The sequence below is a fragment of the Podarcis filfolensis genome (assembly GCF_964270895.1).
Source record: "Podarcis filfolensis genome assembly, chromosome: 4".
NCBI classification, from domain to species: Eukaryota; Metazoa; Chordata; class Lepidosauria; order Squamata; family Lacertidae; genus Podarcis; species Podarcis filfolensis.
The window spans coordinates 72,766,878-72,789,579 of NC_139607.1; the positions used below are offsets into that span (position 1 = coordinate 72,766,878).

The window sequence follows — 22,702 nt, forward strand, 5'->3', positions numbered from 1 at the left end:
GACTCAGGTACACTATGGAAACGAACTTGCAGCTTGGTTAAAGGTTAATTATTTTCTTTCCCCTCAGCTGCCACTGAAATGAATGGCATACTTTCCTTCACTGTCAGGCAGGATGGCTACATGGTCTAATAGCGCTGTTTCCACCTCCGTACCATCTGTCTTATTCCATCTATGGCTGACCTCCATAGGAGAATTCAGGTTCAAAGGTAGCCAGGGATCCCACACTGGGACAAATCACTGGCAGTCAAGAGATAAGTCCCAGTGAAACAAAAGCCGACACAAAAAGACTTATCACAAAAAGGCATGGTGTCAAGATAGCAATAGTCCAGGGTCATGGAAGAGTGTTAATCATAGGCAGGTAAAAGTTAAAACTCAGTGAACCAAAGGCTACCTGTAATAAAGGTGTGCCACCATAAATGAAATCAACTGCTGCCTTAACTAGTTGTGATCTGGGGAAAAACTCTCAACTCCAAACTTCCTCTGAACTAAACCGGCTGCTTAAAGGGGCTACGCCAGGCTAGAGCCAGGCTTCTAAGAGTCATGGGCAGGAGACCTGCAGTGACAGAATGACACAAGAAACAGGCATGTGTATACAACACCAGGCAAGATGAGCAGACATATAGCTGGTGAGAAACATACAGGCAAACACATTCTCATACACACAAAAGATTCAGATAAATGCACTTTCCCTTATACACACACAAACACATACACGAGCAGATGATTCTGGACCTGACTGCTACTGAAGATGTAGCCCTCCAGATGCTGGGATCCATCCAGTTTCCAACACAGCCAGCTAGCATGACCAATGACCAGTGATGTTGGCATTTGTAGTCCAGCAAGATCTGAAGGGCCACAGGTTCCCTATACCTGATACTGAGCAAAGAAACAATAGACTTTCCCCTCTCCATCATGGACATCTGAAAATAGAGACACCTCACTTCTTCTGCTACTGTGCAGGATGCTCCAAGATCTCTAACTTTATGAGACATGACTTAGCACCATTACTGACCTGACAATCAACAATGACCTATTTCCACATTTAGACTTTAATTATTGAAGCCTGAGTCTAGAATAAAAAGCAAATACATAAGATAATGAGATAAAAATGGAGCTTTATAGGCCTCCTGGTTTATATAACATTGGAGTCAATAGATTTTTTCCCCCAAATATGTTTTTCACTTCTGAATAGTAATACTGCATACCCATCCATCAATATGAAAGTGTATTATACGCCTTTTTGATCATTCAGAAATCAAAATGAATGCCCAGTCCCTCCTATACAGCTGATGGCTCTACAGATTTGACAAGTGTGAACAGCTGCAGTCAGTTCTTATTTTAGTAAATAAAAATGAAGCAGGCTTTACTGTACATACTGGAAGCAGATCTATATACTATAGTGTGAAGACTATTTTGTACAAATATAATGTATTGAAGGCTCATAAAATATAGTGGCCAAGACACCTAGCTGTGAACCAAGAAGTTAACGGTTTATTTTTTCCCCTATCCTAGAACCGGATATGAATAAAACTGGCTAGATGTATCCATTTAACAAATTACTACCTGTGAGGTGGCCTTAAGCAAGTCTCCTACAACTTGGTTGTCTGTGTGAGGCAAATAACCCCTGGGTTATTTACTAAGCACTTAAAAAATAAAGTTACTCATGTCAGCCTTCAACTACATGCTACGGATGAACTTCAGTTCCTGTGGTCAGGGACAACACATCCTTGCAGTGTGGCCAACTACTTGTCTGCTCAATTCCTACCTTTCCTGGCTACGAAAGTAGCCAGCATTTAGCAGGAAGGTAATGACAATCTAAGTCCAGAATGTACCTGCCTCCTTGTGGAAGTCGGTGACCACAACCACCCTGGAGGAGACAGCTATGAGACTCCTAAAGAAACTCAAAGATTGCTCATCTGACCACAGATACTTTCATCTTAGACAACATGCTCAAGCCGTTTATTTATTTAGAATAATTTATAAACCACATAAAACAATATCTAAGTGGGGTATATAAAACACTGCCCAGGCTTGCGCCCCAGAGGTATATGAAACAATATAATTATCCAAATACCCAGGTAAAATAAAAAAGTTAAAAACATAGGCTGCAATCCTAACTCCACTTACCTGGTAGTAAGTGCCATTGAATTATGAGTATACATAGTTAGGATTGCAATTTATGTGTCTGGATAGGCTTGTTGGAACGAAGGTTTCAATAGCCATTCTTGAAGAAATGGATTATCTGAATCCATTTCAATCTAACTCCAGTCCCTGTTTTGGAACGGAAATTGGCTTGTTCTTTCTAATGGATCACATATACTAGGAGAGGGATAGGGGAAGAGCAAACTTGCTAATTCTCCCAGCTTTCCCCCCATAGGCCATTGTCTATGGTATTCTTCTGAACAGGCTTTCCGGTTTCAGAATTGGGAGCAATTTACTTCAGTGGTTTGTCTCCTGCTTTGATGGTTAATACTAGGTGTTGCTGGGAGACTGAAGTGCCATAAGTACACTGATGACATCCAACTACTTCTCCTTTTCATTAGAAGCAGGTGAGGCAGTGGAGATGCCTAATCAGTGTCTGGGGTCAGTAATGGACTAAATGAGTGATAATAAACTGAAGATCAATCCAGACCAGACAGAGGTTTCATTGGCACATGGTTCATTTGATTGGGAGTGTGTGTGTGTTAATCCTGCTTGAAAGGATATTGCGCTTCCTGAAAAAAGGCCTAGCTTTGAAGTCTGTGGATGCTGATAGATACAACATAGTCACCTGAGAAAACATGACATCCACAGAAGTCAGCCTCTTCCACCTTCTAAGGCTGGTACACCAGATACAACCCTTCCTGGAGAGAATCTGCAGGGCACAATTATCCACACCTCAGTCACTTCCAGACTAGACTATTGCAATATGCTGTAGATGGGGTTGACTTTAAAGTCAGTTTGGAAACTTTTGTTAGTACAAAATATCGTTGCAGGTTAATAAGTGAGACCAGTTACAGCAGTAGCAACTAAACTGGCTGCTAATCTATTTACAGACTCAATCCAATTCATCTTTATAGACCAAATGGCTGGGAAGCCAGGTATCCTATCTGGCCTTCTAGCACATGAGTCCATATTCATAATAAGAAAGACTTATCTGAGCCTCCCTACCTTCTGAAGGATGTGGGTGGCGCTGTGGGTTAAACCACAGAGCCTAGGACTTGCTGATCAGAAGGTCAGCAGTTCGAATCCCCGCGATGGGGTGAGCTCCCGTTGCTTGGTCCCTGCTCCTGCCAAGCTAGCAGTTCGAAAGCACGGCAAAGTGCAAGTAGATAAATAGGTACCACTCCGGCGGGAAGCTAAATGGCGTTTCTGTGCACTGCTCTGGTTCACCAGAAGCGGCTTAGTCATGCTGGCCACATGACCTGGAAGCTGTACGCCGGCTTCCTCGGCCAATAAAGCGAGATGAGCGCCGCAACCCCAGAGTCGGCCACGACTGGACCTAATGGTCAGGGGTCCCTTTACCTTTTACCTTCTGAAGTTAGGTGGGTGATGGCCAGGGATAGGGTCTTCTTCGTTGTGGCATCTTATTTATGGAATGCCCTCCTCAGAGAGTCTTATCTGGCACCACATTGAGTTGCTATCTTTTTTTCTTTCTTTTTTTGCATGCGAAGAGTCTATTTAGTTGCCCAGGCAACTAAATGTCACTGAAGCTGGGTTTTAATTGATTGTTTTATTGTTCTGCTGGGTTTTATCACTCTGCCATGCTACATTGCTTTCTACAGTTTTTAATAATGATTTATTTGTTTTATTATTGTTTTAATATATGAGTTGCCCTGGGGAGTTTTTAAAGAAAAGGGCAGCATACATGTATGCCAAAAAGACAGACAGACAGACAAATACATAAAATATTCTCTCTGCCTTCACATCTATAATGTGAAGAGTTTAACACTGCCACATCTCTAACCAATGCCCTTGACCCAAGCCTACCAGACAACAGTCATGGATCTTGGAGTGAGTTAACCTATAAAATCAGAGCAGAGACTAAAGATCACACACTGTGCCACGGGCACACAAGCGGTTGGAGGAGGACTTCCAAGAGAGAAGTAAAAACACAATACTAAAAGGGAAATACTAGCAGATAGAGAAATGAAGCAACAGGATAAGAAATCAAAGAGGATTTGTGACCACAAGAGCAAAAATTCTGAACAAACCTACTGCTACAGCCATCAGAAGAGAACTTAGAAGGTGTGCACCATGCCCTTGAGCGCTGCTTATGTTTCATTGCCAACAACTCCAGAAGTTTCTGAATGATGCTCTGCATAGATGCAGAACCAATATGTGGGTCTGCATGGACATAATAATGGTATTATTGTGGTGATGTAATATTTCTGAACTGAATCATTATTCTTCCTATTTTACAAATTTGGAAACAGAAGTATTACAGTTACTTAAGCTGCTTAAAAAGAGTTTCCTTATGCTACCAACAAGTTTCTTTTGTCTTCTTTCAATCCTGAAATGACATTTTTGGGGAAACTTTTACAATAAAATTAATTCAGTTGTTTTTAAATCATCCAGCTATGTGGAATTGTTTCCAGCTGTTAAGTTTTCCATAATCTTTTTTTCCTTCCTTAAGCATGCTCAGCTAATTAAGAAATGGCTGTGTTTTAAAATGTCAGGTATGACATATATATAGTCATGAAAGAGAAGTAATAGCAGCAGTTCTGCCATGTTTGAAAGCTCTTTTTAAAAAAATAATAATATATAAATAAATAAATTAGCATTTTCAAATAGCAACTGCCATCTCAATATATATAGTACAAAGTTTTCTGGGCTGTTTTTGTTTTTTTTTAAGTACTGCTCACTTTGCTCATGATCTTCAAAATGATATGCATTGTGAAGCTATATCAGTTCTATAATTCTATAACTGCATGGAAAACCTACCTAGGATATATGTTTTCATGCTATATTTACACGTTTAAGGAGGAAAATTAGAGAATGAAGTGATAGAAGATCCAAATTGGTTTAAATATGATGCTGGACATGCAACAAAAACTATCTTTTGTGACATGCCCAATATCTATTTAAATCAAGAAACTGGAGCCTATGCATGCAGCATTAGCATGCCAGAGAACCATGGCCCAGGATATGGCATGCTGGTATGCTAATGCTTCAGACACAGTAGGGTAGCAACTTCTGTATTACCAAAAAGAGGACACAGATTAGCATAAAATTTACATACCAATGTACCAGTATTGATGCAGATTTAGAAAAGATGACTGTAATTGAAATAGAAATACGATATATCCCACCACAGTGGGGAAGACTGTGTGACTCATCATTCCGCTGCCCAGGTAGTAACCGTTGATGGACAACTTCAACACCCTGATTCTCCATTCTTATAGTTCTTATTGACATGAACCATACAGCCAGTCCTTCAAATACAAGGTCTGTTCTCTGAAAGTTAGGACACAAGGTCACCAATGTATAAGGTACCAGCAATCTGTGGCTGGTACTCATGGGGGCTCCTTCGCCCGCCCCACCCATTGCGAGCACTCTCAATCAGGCAACCAGGGTGCACATAGCCAGCAGCAGAGTGCAGGTTCATGGTGGGGGCCGCACCACCCACTATAGAAATTATTTCTAAATATGCAAATTAGAACATGCAAATTTTACACAAATCTTTTAGGGCAGTACATAAGTGGCCATCCTAATTCTGCCTTCCTTTTGCGGAATTCAAGGTAGTATACATATGAATTGTACAGTTGTCTCCCATCCAAGTGCTGATCAGCACCAGACCTGCTTAGCTTCAGCAAGGTCACTGTATCACAGGGATGGAGAACATGTGGCACTCCAGAAATTGTTGGACTTCAGCTTCCAGCAGCCCCAAGCAGCATGTCCAATGCAGGGAAGACAGGAATTATAGTCCAGTGACATTTCCATAGGGTCACAGGTACCCCATCCCTTCTCTGCCACATGCTTTCAGAGCATGTAATGCAACATGTAAAAAAAGAAGAAGCTGTTTTTAGTGGTTGGAGTTCAGCATCCTTAAAGAAACATCAAAAGTTGTTCACGACCAAAGATATTCAGAAAAGAAAGGTGGCTGAAGCACCAAAAAACCCCAAACAACCCAGTTAGCGTTGACAGGGATTGCCTCCGCCATGTTCTCTTTCCCTTACCATTTCAAGAAAAACCACCAGATAATGTGCAAAGGGGATCTTGACCCCTGCCCATTCTGTTCCCCCACCACCATTGCAAACAAGACTCAAGAAGTTGGTAGTGAACAACCAGCTGAGAGTACTCATTTAATCTCTGGTTAAATAAATAAAAAATAGCAGATAGCTTCCTGTTTGTGAAGTGGCAGAGAACAAGAAGATGCACATAACTGAATCTCACAATGGTACCAAGGAATGACTATGAAAATGTAGCCAGCCCAGACTGAACCCATTACAAACCTAGGAAAACAACAGGAAGCCTTACACTGTCTGGCAAGCTCAGTAATACCTTCTCTGACCAGCAGTGACTCTGCAGGGTCCCAGAGAGAGGCATTTCCCAGCACCTGATACCTGTTCCTCCTTCATGGGACATATAAGGAACTGATACCTCCCGAAATACTGGCCCTTTCCCATCTAGTCTGCGGCTGGAAATGGCTTACCACATGGGATACTCATACAGCACAGACCAGGAAGCCACATATGATGCAGACGTTCCTATAACTCTTGAAAGCATGTTACTTTGAGTCTTGTACAATGCTCTAAACACGGGAACCATTTAACAAAGAACCTGTTAAGATAGCTGAAAGAAATCCCTTTTGCTTCAATACTGTATTGTTACTGCCTGCGACATGAAAAGCACCCCCCCCCCGGTAATAAATGGACTTTAAAGGGGTAGGTTGCTGTGGAAACCTTAACTTTTAACTTGTAAAAACTTAATATAAACTCATTGCCCGTTTTCTTACACATATAGTCCAGTCTCTTGCCAGTGCATTATTTCTAAAATGCAAAAGTACACTACTGTGTGAGAAACGTTGTTTTCAATTCCAGCATCTATAGAACTGCTTAAATTAGTCCTGATCAACACGGCTTTATTTTAAACCAACTGGCATAATAAAAAAGCCAGATTTTTTTAAGCTCCAAAAATAAACAAATCCTACAGAACATTGTGTGCTCTGTTGTTCCCAGCCTCAGCAACAAGACAAAAGAAGAGGGAGACTTTGTTATTTGCTAGCTGTTAATAATCAAGAGAAGATCTGCCAGACAAGCTCTTGGAGAGCTCTGTCTGTCTGGGCCAGGTAGATGCTGCAATACACAAAGGACTTCACTAGAGAAGAAAGAGCGTTCATGGACAATGATTCAGCTTCCTTAATTAAGATTTTCATTACTGATACATGCATTAAGGTTTTACAAATGCATGTGTTCAAACACTCTCAATGTGCAGGTAGATATTTCTGATTCTGTCTTAAACACAGGCTTCAGCACAGCAAAATCACCAGGAACATTTTCCAGCCAAAGCTTAGGATCTGCTTGCTTGCTCTTTGCAAAGGAGGAATGATCATGTTAAATGGTAATCTAAAATGTCTTTGTTAATTGCCAGAGTCATTAACCCTTTACAGTGGGAGGTATTGCTGAAAGACAGTGAATGATAATTCCTATTTTGATTCCACACCTATTTTATACTGTGGTCTCTTCAGCTGCTTTATTACAATTTCTCCCCTTAAAAGCAAAACAAAACTGGTGCAATATACAGGAGAAAACTATCTTCTCGGTCACTTTTCAAAGCTTGTATATACAATACAGTACAGGAATTCTGCATGTACAGCTTGTAATAAAATAAGAGAAAGCTCAAAATACAGTAATATTTGATTCCCAATACAAGGCATTTTTATATTTGATCATGACTCTTGGGGGTCCCTTCCAACTCTACAATTCTAAGATTCTTTGAGGTTGACTGCTCCAGCAACTGCACCTTGGTGAGAAGAAACAATAATTCACCATATGCACAGAACCACTTATCCTATGGTAACATCAGTAGCTATGACCCACTGACCAGAAACTGACTCCCTGCCTGACTCCCCATATAGAAAGCCAATAATGTGAGGTAGGACGCAAGCTTAGAAGTATAGTGAAGCATGTCTGGTTCTTTTCACTATGTTCTCTTTCTTCCCAGTTAAAAAAAAACAAAAGTTGACTGCTTTTCTTTAGCTTTTTTTTGTTTTCTATTCTTTCTGCCTTTTGGACATGGTTTCTAGCATTAAAAAAAAGTGTGTGTGTGTGTGTGTGTGCTGGTTGTGCCTTTTTATCTGGCCTTTTTTCTTTCTTTCATGGTGCAACGTCCTCAATCTTTAAAGTTGCTGTTTTGCCTTGTTCATCTGTTGTTGCTAGAAGGTGATATTTCTATAAATCCGGGCTCGATCTCTCAGTCTAGTAATGCCAATCTCCTTCGTATTTCATTCCTCTCATCTTTCTTTTCATGTGTTGTTCTAAACTGCCATTCTAACTCTAATAGAGCTACTTGTTTGCAGGATCTTGTGCTTTCATCAGGTTTTGCTTTTTTTGCTTTGCTCCAACTAAAATCTGGTCATCTTCAGATTTGAAGATTTCTCTCTTTTCCCTTATGGTCCATTTCATTATTCACCTGCCCCCCAAGTAAGAACAGTGGGGTTGGTTTTTATTTTTTTACCCCAGCTGTCTTTTTAATTTCTCTCAACCATTTACTTATTCTTTTACATCTTGAATTACACAATGTTTATCTTTACTTCCTGTCTAGTACTTTACATTGCAGTAGTCTATCCTCCTCACCTTCCTTCCTTCCTTCCTTCCTTCCTTCCTTCCTTTCTTTCTTTCTTTCTTTCTTTCTTTCTTTCTTTCTTTCCTTCCTTTTATTCTTGGTGACTTTAATATCTATATCATCCCCTGTAACTGCAAACTCAGGTTACAAGAGCAACAAAAAATGTGCCAAATTTGGGCCACCAAGATGAAAGGAAGGTATTAGCATATGTGAGAAAATAGAAGTATCCCCTTTCTGCCCATCAAGGGGGCAGCCAGAGCTTTTTTTTCAGCCAGAACTCACTGGAACTTCCTAGTGGGCACCATTGCCATTATAAGGGAACATGGGAGGTGTTTATGGTGAGTTCCGGAATCTCTTTTTCTAGAAAAATAGCAGTGGGGGCAACCATCCAAAATGAAAACAGTCCAAAGAGGACTGAGCATGATTGTCCTTCTATATAGCTAGTAGTCCAAGCCCTGAACTCTTGAAGTGAAAGCATCTGGATTTAGAGTGAATCTTCATGGAAGATCTGAGTGGGTTTGGACATACAACGTGTGGACACTTCTATGTATACACTTGTGAAATGCTGGTATTGCATTGGATTCCCTTCTTTTCATGGCTCTGCAAGAGAGGATCAACCAGATATCAACACCTGCTGCGCAGGCAGCACAACTGGCTCTCAAATTTCAAAGTATGGGAAACAATAACTTCATGACCAAGCCCCTCTTTTCCATGCTTGGCCTTTAGCATTAGAGCTAAAATTGCCATTTAAACAAAAGTTTCCTGTGTAACTTGAAATTATTCTGTGACGAATAAGTTAATCAATTTAATTGGTTTCCAATGGTTTTGCTTATTGCTAATGGCTTGGACTTGCAGTTCTGGGTTACATAAATACAGCTGTTTATACACTCAATGAAACCATATTTCTCCCCAATAAACATTTCTGTGGCTTAACCCACCATTCTTTTGTCCTGCTCTGTATCTATAGAGAACTTCTTTTTATGTAACATTTATGTACGTTAAAAACTGTTAGGAACTCTCACTTAATGATATTTTCTCAAGGTTAAATATTTTAAATTTCCAATCTTTCTTCACATATTTTGCATTCTAAAGACACAATCAACGTCACTGCTATAATGTGAACCTGCTTCTCTTTGCTAACATCCCTATATGAATGTAGTCTCCAAACCAGGGCACATTATTTCAGGTAATGCCTAAACAGTGCCAACAGGAGCAACACCATTATTATTTATGTCTCTACTGATCCACTCCAATTGTGTTTTCTTTTTAAAAGAAAAACAAACTCCAAGGCTACTGAGATGTATCTCAGTCAATTCATTCACAGCAATGGTTGGCTTGGCATATACATCTCCTAGGTATTTGTATACAAGCCAAATCTAATCACAATACATGTGCATATAAGCTACCCCCACGTGAGCTGCTTTTCAATGTTCTGGCTCCAATCCTTCGTATTCTGGACTACAGGACAGTATGACTTGATACAAATGGGGGCATGGAAGGAGTTGCTTTGTCTCACTATGTAATCCACAAACCACTCTGGAGCAATCTCCCTGAAATACAATAGAAGCCTATTGGATTACTCCTAAGTGAATTGCAGTCTATGAAAACATTAAAAAATGTCTTTCATAATTGCCATAGGCATGCTTTGCTTGTAAAATGATTTTGTTTTGTTTTGTTGTTGCTTGAGTGAGAGGCAGAGAGATTTTTGGGACAGTGAGGACAAATACCTTTGAGGAATTTCTTCATGCTTCGTACAGATTCAAAATTATCATCACATGCCTCTGCAGTGATGCATCTGCAGTGGAATTAGTGCTGAAATGCACACTTCCCTTTCAGCGCTTTTTTTTATACTCCTTTGCAAAATGATACCAAACTTTTTGCAGTGAGGCATGCATCTGTGTGTGGAGTTTAGGCAACTGGTCACACTTCATTGAGACGTCATGTAGATGGTATATGTGGGCACCTTCTGTGCCAACTTTTAAACACTTGTATTCTGAAAGGCCTAAGTTTGTTTTTAATTTCTTTTAACTTTTTGTGATTTTAATGTTTGGCTTTATGCTTTTATATTGTTATAAACCAAGGTGATTTTTAATGATATAGCAGTATATAAATATGCATATAAATAAATGCATATTCCACCATGCAAGCTAATAAGCCTGTCATCTGTTCACACTGTATTACATCATCATCATCATTCCCCACCTTTCCCCCTGCTGGCACTCAAGGTGGCTTACAAATAAAAATAGGAACGCTAAAAACATCAAAAAGCATAATTAAAAGCAATTAAACAATTCCCCAAAGCCTGTTGGAACAAGAAAGTCTTCACCTGCCGGGGAAGGACAACAAGGAGTGAGCCAGTCTAGCTTCTCTAGGGAGGGAGTTTCAAAGTCTGGGAGCAGCCACTGAGAAGGTGGAGGTTTCTTTAGATGTGTGCATCTGAATGCACATCTCCATCCACATTCTGCTCCAACTCTGAATGAAAAGAGTTGAATGGATGCAAACATTTTGCTGCACAGCACTGGGACTAACAAAACTGTCACAACACTGTGGCAAGGTGGGCAAGCAGCAATTGATATAAATATGCACAAACATGTACAAAACCAGATATTGATGAGGGATTCTTGCAAATATTTATGTCCCAACTAACTTGAAATAGAACTTTTGCAGTAAAAATGCAATCTCACAAAAATTAATCACGGCCCAAATATAAAATTTATATCCAACTTCAGAAAATATCTACTCTGATGTGTGTATGTGTTTTCAAGGGGGTCAAAGAAGAGACAGTTCAAATATCCATCAAAATGCTTAGAATCTGTTTTGATTTGGCTGTTGTTGGTTTTTTTTTTTTTTTTGCAGTTCTGTATAAATATAACCTGTGCCTCGAAAACATTATAATTTTTGCCATTATTGGCTGATTTAGAAGACTGAAGAACAGCATAAGCCATACGCACAAGATTGACAAATAGCATAAGATAGGTTTGAACAGCAAATTCTCTCTAACTCTGCAATTGCCTTAAGGTCATTTATCAGAATTTTGGCTACAGCTTTTTAAAATACAGATTAATAGAAAATTATAGTCTGCATCTGAATCATTGTAACACAGCATTTTAAAAACCCTGTCTTTCCCCCCAGATGTTCATAAAAATAAGTTTGCAGTACCTCAGAAATATCTCTATGGGCAGATATCCCACATCATTCCTTTTCTATGTGTATGTCTCAGAAGCAGCTAAGAAAACATACACATTTCAAGATGCTGAGCACTTTCTATCACTTTATTGCCGATGGAATAATAGGATTTGTCAAGGGACATTATGAACCACCACTGCTGGATAAATACATAAAACATGATGGCAAAGGTCTGGTGGGACTTGAATCAATTTTCTTCTGCCATCAAATAAATGTCACATTAGATGTAAAGCATGCTGCATTCTATGGGGTCTTCTGTTCCCATTGATACACAGTCTAGAAACGGAAATGCAGTTTCAGATGTGAAGTTTACTTACCATCTTCAACAAGTCTTCCAGATTAACCAGCAGAATGGGCCAATATAATGAGGAAGAATGAAAGACATAAAAGGGGGAAGAACTAGGAGAAGAGTGGCATACATATCTGGTGAATCACAGCATACATTCATTTTTTATGGGGTGAAAATAATTAAGAAACACCATATAAAATCACCCCTGATGCCGGCCCATGTTCCCCTGGAGAAGCTATGAAACTTTTCCTGTTTGGTCCGAGACGTTCCTTCTAGCAGATGACAAAAACTGTCCTTGAGATCTTGAAAGAGTGTGCATAGAAAACTTAATGTGGGCAGTGCATTGTAGACAACTGCTAAGTGTGCTAAAAGCTTTATGTGATTAAACCAGTCTAGCCATGAATCAAAAAAAGTAATCATATTTGCATTAATATTTAGCTATTCTTCCAATGGTGGATTGGGGCTGGAACAAGGGGAAGGGACAGGAGTGGCACTCATTTGGAACAGGAGTAGGAAAGCATAAAGTGGCACATGTGCACCTGCTGTGCCCACAGTTGCTACTGACACCTTATTTTGCGCTGTCCCAACTAAAGCGGCATCAGAGCACAGCCAAGAACGAGGACTAGGCCTACACACTCCTCCCTCACTACTTGCCTTGTCTATCTTGGTGCATGCTGGCTTTAAGACAACTTTAAAGGTTACTTAGTTTTAACAGGATTTCAAGCCACTGCAGTGGAAGCATGGGCACTCTCCCAGTCACCTTACGTGGAATGCTTTATTCTGAGGAAGGACCCCCCCCCTTGGCCCTTTCTCAGAGCAAGGCAGAGAGGAAGTGGAGGAACATCTGGGGAAAATGCCAGCGCTAGCAGCAGCAAAACAAGAAAGATTAAAAAACCAAAAAAGTGGCGGGGGGGGGGGGAGAAGAAGGAATTGGGTTGGGTGGCAGTCGCCAGGGGAAAAAAGAGGAGGAGTGGGCATTGAAGACTCAAGAATTAGTGGATGGGACTTGTAAATTTAATTAAGTACCCCCCTGCCTTTTGCCACTCACACCATAATTTGGGAGCTGGACAGGAAGGAGGATGCAAGACAACTCATAAAATATCTCTGTTGTTCATTGACGCTAATGGAGGCTTCCTCTTTAGATGGGACTTCAGATCCTGGGTGGCAAAAAGATTTGTCGAAGCTATGTTGCAGAGCCAGTGCACAAGATTGTTGCTGAACTTTGGCAGCAACAGGAGGAATGGGGTGATGGGGTGTTGGGAGGTGGTGTAATCTTTTGCACTAGTGTCGTTGGTGAAAATCTGGGACACAGAAATAAATGAGAGGATATGCTTATATAGCCACAGAGAAGGAAGAAAGCTTGGCATGTTGAAGGCATGGGATATTGATTGCCCCAGAGAGTGAGAGATCACAGAAATTGCATTTCAGCTTGCAAGATGAATAAAGCTATAGCTGGACTGACAAGCCAGAAGAGATGTTATATGGTAGCTAGAAGGTTTCAATATTAGAACAGAGAGAGAGAAATACAGCAGGTATGTTATAGAAAGGGAAAATGTCAGTCCATGAGACTGAGTTTTGAATCATCTTCATCAAGAAAGTGACAGCATAATAATAGTGTCAAATGAGGCCATAAACTCTCCAAAACAGCATGGGTGACTGTAAAGCAAGGAATCTTCAACTGGCAGCTTTTGTGTAGAGTCAATGCATAGTCTCATTCACTATTTAAAATGGGAATAAACTCCTGCAACTACTAGAATTGAGGTTGTGTGTTCTACATGGTTCTATTATATGTGTGTGTGTGTGTGTGTGTGTATTGAGCTATACAGTGTGATGGAGTACTAATGCTTTAAAACATAGGCAAAGTACCTCTTGTTAAGCAGACAATCTGCTGCATACCCTTGCTACAGGCAACTTATTCAAGCAGACATTAAATGTGGGTTGAGACTGCAGTGTGGTCATAGAAATCATTGTACATGCTAGATTCAGCAGAACATAGAAGACCAATCAACCATATTTGGAAGGATGGGATAAAACAAAACCCTCACTTTTGTTGCCTTGGGGAACGACAGTCAGCAGCTAGCTATTATTTAGGCCTACTTGATCTTTATGATATAATATTGTACACTATTCCTTCCCTTTTGTACTTTCTGCATATTAATGAGTCATGCTTTATTGCTCAGGTAATAGCAGTAAACTTTGATGAATTTGGGCTTGTCCAAACTTCGCTTCTCCCATGCCTCGAAACCACAGACTTGATCAGTTTTCCATTTGTCTTGCGCTTTCTAGGTAGGGTTTTCTGTTTGCCCCATTGCTTTCCCTGGGAAAACCTACTCTCTACCACTGAATTGGAGCAAACATCAATCCACAGAAAACCCAACTGATGCTTGCTCCAATTCAGCGGTAAAGAACAGCTTTCCCCAGGTGAAAGTGGCGGGGCAAGCAGAAGTGGGAACAAATCTAAAGATATCGGAAAAGCGAAGGCAGACAATGATACCAACCCAAAATGACCTATTACACTGGCTTAGAATAATAGAATTGCAGAGTTATAAGGGACCCAAAAGTCATTTAGTTAAACCTCCTGCAATGCAGGAATTGCAACTAAAGCATCTATGACAGGTGGCAATCCAACCCCTTTGGATTCAGTCAGTCAACCAGCTACAAATCTACCTAACTGTTACTTTGATTAACCCACATTTTGCCAGCTTCCTCGCAAGAATATCATGGGGAAATCTGTCAAAAGCCTTACTGAAGAGATACACTATGTCCACAGCATTTCTCTGATCCACCAAGTTTGTAACTCCTTCAAAAAAAGAAACGAGATTAATCTGACGTGACTTATTTTGTGAGTCTTAGTAACCACAGTATTCCTTTCTAAGTGCTCAAAGACCAACTGTTGAATTATCTGTTCTAGGTCCTTTCCTGGTATCGATGTCAAGCTCACCAGTTGGTAGTTACCTGGATCTTCTCTCCTCCCCCCTTTTTTTTGAAGATGGGGACAACATTTGTCTGCAGGGACCTCACCTGTTCTCCAATAATTCTCAAATATCATAGATAAAGGGCTCTGAGGTTATATCCACAAGCTCCTTTAATACCCTTGGATGGAGCTCATCAGGACCTGGTGATGTGGATTCATTTAATAAGTAGGTAGGTGTTCCCTTACTAACTATTTTCTTAGCTTGGGCTGCAGCTCCCTCCTTAACATCATTTATTCTGTTATCACCAGATCCTTTCCTTTTGGTTGAAAACAGGGGCAAAGTAGGTGTTGAAAAGTTCCACCTTCTATCTGTCTTCTCTACACAGAGGACCCACCACTTGTTTGTTCTTTCTCTTGCTTCAGACATAGCCAAAGAAACCCTTTATCATTATTTTTAACCTCTCTTGCAAGCCTGAGCTCATTCTGAGCTCTAGTTAGTCTGACCTTCACTTTGCAACTGTTGGCTATTCATGCATGCTCCTCCTTTGTGATCCCCCTTTTCTTCCATTTCTTATACATGCCCTTCTTAACTCTCAGCTTGTGAACAAAATCTTTTATAACAATGGAGATCAATGCACATAATTAACAAATGCATCAGCACGATGGTGAATGTTTCTAATACTAATAGGTAATCAAAAAGTTATATTAAAAAAGAGGCCAACACAAAACTTTGCACCTAGAAACAAGAGTATAATGGCTGCCCTAGAACCTTTTACTGCTTGGAACAGGGAAACAAGTAATGCTCTTCACCAGTAGCATAAGCCAAGTTGTATAGTTCTGTATTCAAGGCCAACCAAGATATTTTGGCACCTGCCCTGTCATGAATCCCAATATCCACTGCCTAGAATCGTAGTCTCACTCTGCCTAATGATATGGTTGGCCCTGAGGACTCTTGAAGTGAAGAAAATGATGATTCATCTCCTATTAAAATCATGCAACAGAAAGAGACACAAGGTCAAATTCAATACTCCTATTTGTCGACAACATTATGGACTTCATTTTAACAAAGAATAGGATTTGACCCATTAAAATGCTAGGATGTAACTTTGAAAAAAATCATACAGCACTGTTTCCACCAGAGACATACTTAACCTAATTACATTGCATTAACATGGTAGATAACTCCAGGACACACTGCTATTGTATAATATGCACAAAAATTAAAATCTATGAAAATTGAACTTCTTTCCAGTACTTCATGCAATAAGTGGAATAATCATCTGACTTGTATGATACACCTCCCTTTGCTCTTATGTCATATATTTTCAGTTTGAAATTAATGTAAAATGCTTCGTGAAGCCAAAACAGAGAGAGATCCAATTAAACTTGACAATGTTATTTATTTTTTAAGCATCTTTTAGTAGCTGAATAATTGAACCTAAACACAAGTTCCCAAATGTAAAAACACAGTATTTGTTTTCGATATAGTAATTAATAGTGAATGTGTGAACCGCTGAAACCTTACTCAAAAGTTATCGGCAAAAAGAAACAAGAGATATATATAAATGGGGCTGCAAGGCCCATGCATTTTGTCCCACTCCAAGGTCATACTGTTCTATTGGCCCCTCACATATGGAGCAGCAGCTTTTGAAACCGCAAATCTGTGTAGATTCACCACCTGATTTACAACTCAAATCCTTCCAGGGTCCTAATTTGTGTAGGTAGCACTCATTGATAGAAAAGGCTCCTACTTCAGTTAGCAGGTACAATGTGCATTCAGGTTTTTCAGTGCTTTAGAAAGATGGGTTGTTTTTAAATTTTCTCTGTCCACAAGAGCAAGGGCTCTTATGCTAATGGATGGGTGAGTTTTAATGTTGCACAACAGAGGAGTCCAATGAAACAGATGTGAAGCTTCTTGCACAACAGACTCGACTGTCTATTGTACTATTGTTGTTGTTGTTAAAATTTATATACCTCCCTATCCCCACAGGTTTCAGGGCAGTTCAGAAGATATCAGGGTGGTTCACAAAAAGGAAGTTACCAGCAACCTACTCATGCATTCTCTTCCATGTCAGTGTTCTGCTGGTGGAAAACATTTCCCAAGGACAAGTATAACATGAAGTGATTTTACTTACTGCTACATTGGATACAGTCCTATGAACTGATGTCTGTGTGTGTGTGTGTGTGTGTGTGTGTGTGTGTGTGTGTCCCCTATATAGTTAAGAAAGAGAGATGGCAATTTTTTTTAAAAAAGGTACTAGATTTTTCCAATCTGAAATAAAAAGAAAGCCCTAAAAAATATTTTGATTATGGAAAGAAAAATGTCACTGTGTGTTTGACACAGTCAGAAACAATTACAACAAAATTAAATTGAGGATTTTAGTGGATAAAATTGTTACCTCCGTAGATTAATGAACAATAATAATTCATGCTTCTGAATTGACCATGTGGGCTAACATTTAATGTGCTATCCATAAAAGTTACTATTTATCTTACCCCATGATTGAATTATAAGCTAACCTATAATTTAGGAAAGCCAAGGATTCCTTTATGTAGGTTTATATTGCTGTGAAGGAATCAGGACAAAGGAAGACCCCAACTGAAATAAGAAAACCAAAGAGACTCGCTATAGATAAAATGAAACTATCACAGTCAATATTCACTATTATATTGTTATATAATATTATATATTGGGACGCGGGTGGCGCTGTGGGTAAAACCTCAGTGCCTAGGACCTGCTGATCGTAAGGTCGGCGGTTCAAATCCCCGCGGCGGGGTGAGCTCCCGTCGTTCGGTCCCAGCTCCTGCCCACCTAGCAGTTCGAAAGCACCCCTAAGTGCAAGTAGATAAATAGGTACCGCTTTATAGCGGGAAGGTAACGGCGTTTCCGTGCGCTGCGCTGGTGCTGGCTCGCCAGAGCAGCTTCGTCACGCTGGCCACGTGACCCGGAAGTATCTTCGGACGGTGCCGGCTCCTGGCCTCTTGAGCGAGATGAGCGCGCAACCCTAGAGTCGGACACGACTGGCCCGTACGGGCAGGGGTACCTTTACCTTTAATATTATATATTATATAATATTATATAATATTCACTGTTATATTAGCCAGGATCCTACTGAACTGTCCTGCGTGACTCATAAGAAACTGCATAGGCAGCTTAACCTGTTAAATGTTACAAAGTATCGTGACCTAGGGACCTGGCTATGCGTGGTAGTGGAGTTTGTTTGTTTGTTTAGACTTATATACTGCCCTTCATCCTAAGAGCTCAAAGCGATGCACAAGATAAAAATAAAAGGCAAAAACACAAATAGTTAAAATGAAAACAACAAAACAACAAACCCCTCCCACAAACACATTTAAAAGGCCGTAGACTATTAATCAGCCCCAAGGCCTGGTTGAAGAGGACCGTTTTCACCTGACAACTTAAGATATATCATGAAGGCGCCAGACGAACCTCCCTGGGGAGGGCATTCTGCAAACAGGGAGCCACTGCAGAAATGGCTTGTCCTCATGTTGCCACCCTCAGGACTTCACATGGAAGAGGCACATGAAGGAGAGCCTCAGATGATGAACTGCCTGTAGCTCAGTCAGGCTTGCAGCACACACCCCTGCCACCATCCTATAATTCGGGAGATGAGTCCCTTGCAGTACCTCTTTCTCTTCAGTCTGGCAGAACCCACAGACTACAAAGTGAAGTGTGAGCCAGCTTCTACCACACTCCAGGTCTGGATAGCATGCGTAAGACTTCAGTTGGCTCTAGCTCCCTGAAGACAGTATCTATACTCGCTGCTTTGGCAGGAACTGCTGAAGGTCCTGTATGCTCTCTAACTGAGCTAGATACTATCTGCTTCCCTTGTGAGCCTCAAGAACCAACAGAACTGGACAAGATTCACTTGCCATTCTGCGATAGAAAGATTATGCAAAATATACAAAAGAGTGTGACACAAAGGCTAGTTTAAAATGTTTTTTTTCTTCCCTGTAGCAATTATGCATTATGAGACTTCCTTCCTGTTACAACGGCAAGGTAAAAATTTGGTCGTCTGTCACTGACTGCTGTTAACATGTCACAGTGCAATTACATGCCTCATGTGTATTAATAGTAATATTGACTAAAATAGACTAATGAAATATCTGAACAGCAGTGATTAACATTTTAAATTATCCGGTCATTTCTGTGAGACCAATCTACTCTAGCTGAAATCTGTAAAAATATAATAATAATATTCATTTCTGTGCAAGTAGGATCAATCAGAAAAAGGGATAAAAGGAAACTCTTCTTTACCCTATCACTCCTCTTTTCTTTACTACAGACAGTTTGAACTGTGTCAGTGAACTCATCTAGAAGATGTTTCTCTCGAATCTCCGCAGTAAAATTGCCTGACTGTTTTTTCAGAATCAGGCTGCTAAGAGTTTGATTCACACTGTTTTGAATGCTGTAGGTCTGCTGATTTTAACGGTGGTGGATTCTTTAATCAGGTGTGGTGAGTTCTACATAACACTACATGCTAAGATTTAGACAGATTGCCTAGGGGTCAAGGATCAAATTTTCAAAAGGGGTTGTTGTCCCCATCTTCAAAAGGATGGGGTTGAGAGAAGATGCCCGGTAACTACTGACTGGATAGCTTGAAATCAATACCAGGAAAAGTCCTAAAACAGATAATTAAATAGTCAGTCTGTGGGTACTTAGAAAAGGATGCTTTGATTGTTGAGACCCAGCATAGATTTTTGATTATTATTTTTTTAATAGCCTTACAAGCTTGGTGGATTAGGGGAATGCAGTGCACATAGTGTATCTTGATTTCAGTATGGCTTTTGGCAAAGTCCCCCATGATATTCTTGAGGAGAAGCTGATTAAATGTGGACTAGGCAAGGTGATTGCTAGGTGGGTTTGTAGCTGGTTGACAGCCCAAAGAATGCTCACTTCAAATATCTAAAGGGCTATCACATGGAGAATGGAGCAAACTTCAAATATCTAAAGGGCTATCACATGGAGAATGGAGCAAACTTCAAATATCTAAAGGGCTATCACATGGAGAATGGAGCAAACTTGTTTTATCCTGCTCTGGAGAGTAGGACTCGAACCAATGGCTCCAAGTTACAAGAAAGGAGATTCTGACTGAACATCATGAAGAACTTTCTGACAATAAGATCTGTTCAACAGTGGAACAGGCTCTCATGAAAGCTGGTGGACTCCCCTTCCTTGGAGGTTTTTAAGCAGAGGTTGGATGGTCATCTGTAAGATATGATCCAGTTGAGAGACCTGCAGTGCTAGGGGTTGGACTAGATCAGAGGTGGCCAACTCCCAAAAGACTGTGATCTACATTCAGAATTAAAATCTGGCAGTGATCTACCCCCATTTTGGGGGGTTCAGCTCATCGTTGTTGACCTTTTCTTGGGAGCAGGAAAAGTGGGTGACTAATTTTGGTAACCTTTTTGGGGGGAGCACTGTCAAAATACTTTTCTTACGGTGGACAACAGAAACTTTTAGAGATTTCTTGGGAGAGAGTTGCATAAAAGCACTCACAAAACTGTACGCCACACAAACTCCTTTGCTCACTCCTTTAACCTACCTATCAAGATTTCTTAAAAAATACATCTGAGTCACCATTTTGGTAACCAAAGCTGCACACAAGCCAAAGCTGCACACAAACCACCTTGAAATCAAACCTTGCTGCAAAACAATGCCACCCCCAATGGAGGCTGGGACCTGCCCCACATAAGGAAGCTGAAGCACCAATGGCTCAATTACCTTCTTTGTTAACTTAAAATGTACAATGTTTATTTTTTAAAAAATATTTATTTATTCCTTTTAATTAATTTTCCTTTATTATTTAAAGCAGTAGCACTGGAAACTTTAGCAAGAGCATGCCCACCCAGAAGGCAGAGGAAAATAACAACCCAACCAGTGCCTGACTCCTGGCCCCAAGTGGCTTCAGTTTTAAAATGCACCAACAATCAATGAAGGGCCCAATAGTGCTGGTATCCAATTCCTGAATTCTTTGATTACTGAAGGCCACGTTATGTAAGCAGCAAACAAAACCAGCCTCAAAAAACAGCTTTTTAGCCAACAGAAAAACTTTTCCCCACACAAACACAGAAAGAAGAAGAGTTTGGATTTGATATCCCGCTTTATCACTACCCGAAGGAGTCTCAAAGCTAACATTCTCCTTTCCCTTCCTCCCCCACAACAAACACTCTGTGAGGTGAGTGGGGCTGAGAGACTTCAAAGAAGTGTGACTAGCCCAAGGTCACCCAGCAGCTGCATGTGGAGGAGCAGAGACGCGAACCCGGTTCCCCAGATTATGAGTCTTCCGCTCTTAACCACTACACCACACTGGCTCTCAGTCAAGCCAAATGGCTGAAAAACTGAGTTTCCCAGGATCCTCAGCCCTTGCAAAGGAACTACTCACCATACCAGGGAACTCAGTTTCCCAAGCTCCCTCGCAACGACGAAGCCCGGCAAATGCAGAAACTGGGACAGACGCCTGTTCCTCTCTTGTGGGCACGATGCAGTGTGGATACAAGCGGGCAGACGAGGAAGGATGAGATCCCAGGCAAGGTCTAAGACCTTCCTAGTCACAATGCTGGAGACCTACAGAGATCCACACTGGAAACTGGAAAGGGAAGGAAGAGGGATTGTCCCAGGTGTGGGCTGCTTAAATGGGCAAGGGGCGGATCCAGGGAAGCCCATGGTCAGCCCTCGGATTCGCCCCCTGGCTCTGCCCAAGTCTCAGCCTGCATCCCCATTTGACCAAGCAGGGTGCAGGCTAGGATCCGGTCTCTGATAGGCACAGGGCAGCATCCCTGTTACGTCCTCGAGGGAAGGGGAGCCATCCCATGCAAACTCACACACATACTGGTGAGCTCTCTGTCGGCAAGAAGGAAGGAGCTCTCTGTGCAATTGCCCATTGTTATTGAGCTTTTAAGAGTTGTTGAGCTTTTTTTAGGGGGAGAGCTTCTTTAGGCTGGCGATCACTGAGGAACCCACAATCTACCTGCGATCAACCAGAAACTTCTTGGCAATATCAACCAGTAGATGGCCATCAACCTGTTGGACATGCCTGGACTAGATGAACCTTGGGATCCTTTACAACTCTACGATTCTAAGCATCCTTTCTAAGTTATGTGACTTCCCCTATTTATTCTAGGTTAAGACTTAATGCTGTATCAAATTGATTTAATAAGTTTATGAATTCAAATAGTTAAATAAATTATTTTTGTGCTTGATACCTGTATCTGAACATCTTTAAGTTTTCTTCCTTAACAATAGGTGACCAAAAAGAATTTCAGCTGTTTTGTTATCTTCTTACTAAGCACAAGATAAATATTTATTAAGAATCTAAAGTGACTGTATGAGGATTCAGTAGAACATAATTCAAATGTACACATGATTCCACACAGAGGCAAAGTGTGAAAGAATCCACATTCTCAATAAAACTGACTGATACAGCTTTAAGAAAAACAAAGGAAAATAAAGTCCATCTTTTAAATGGATAAAGGCACTGAACTGAAACATTCCATGGATATCTCCACCCACAAAAAAGTCTAAT

General features: G+C 40.7%; 1 protein-coding gene across 46 annotated transcripts in view; it reads right to left on the reverse strand.

The window, feature by feature from the left end:
* ZBTB20 (zinc finger and BTB domain containing 20) overlaps positions 1 to 22,702 on the reverse strand; it is a 513,065-nt gene that overhangs the window by 140,886 nt on the left and 349,477 nt on the right. For 9 of the 46 annotated variants that reach the window (XM_083609079.1, XM_083609100.1, XM_083609081.1 and 6 more), the window contains one exon: positions 434 to 553. The exons of the other annotated variants lie outside the window; for them this stretch is intronic. The gene's annotated coding sequence lies outside the window, so the exon portion shown is untranslated. The remainder of the gene's footprint in view (positions 1 to 433; positions 554 to 22,702) is intronic. 46 annotated transcript variants of the gene reach the window in all.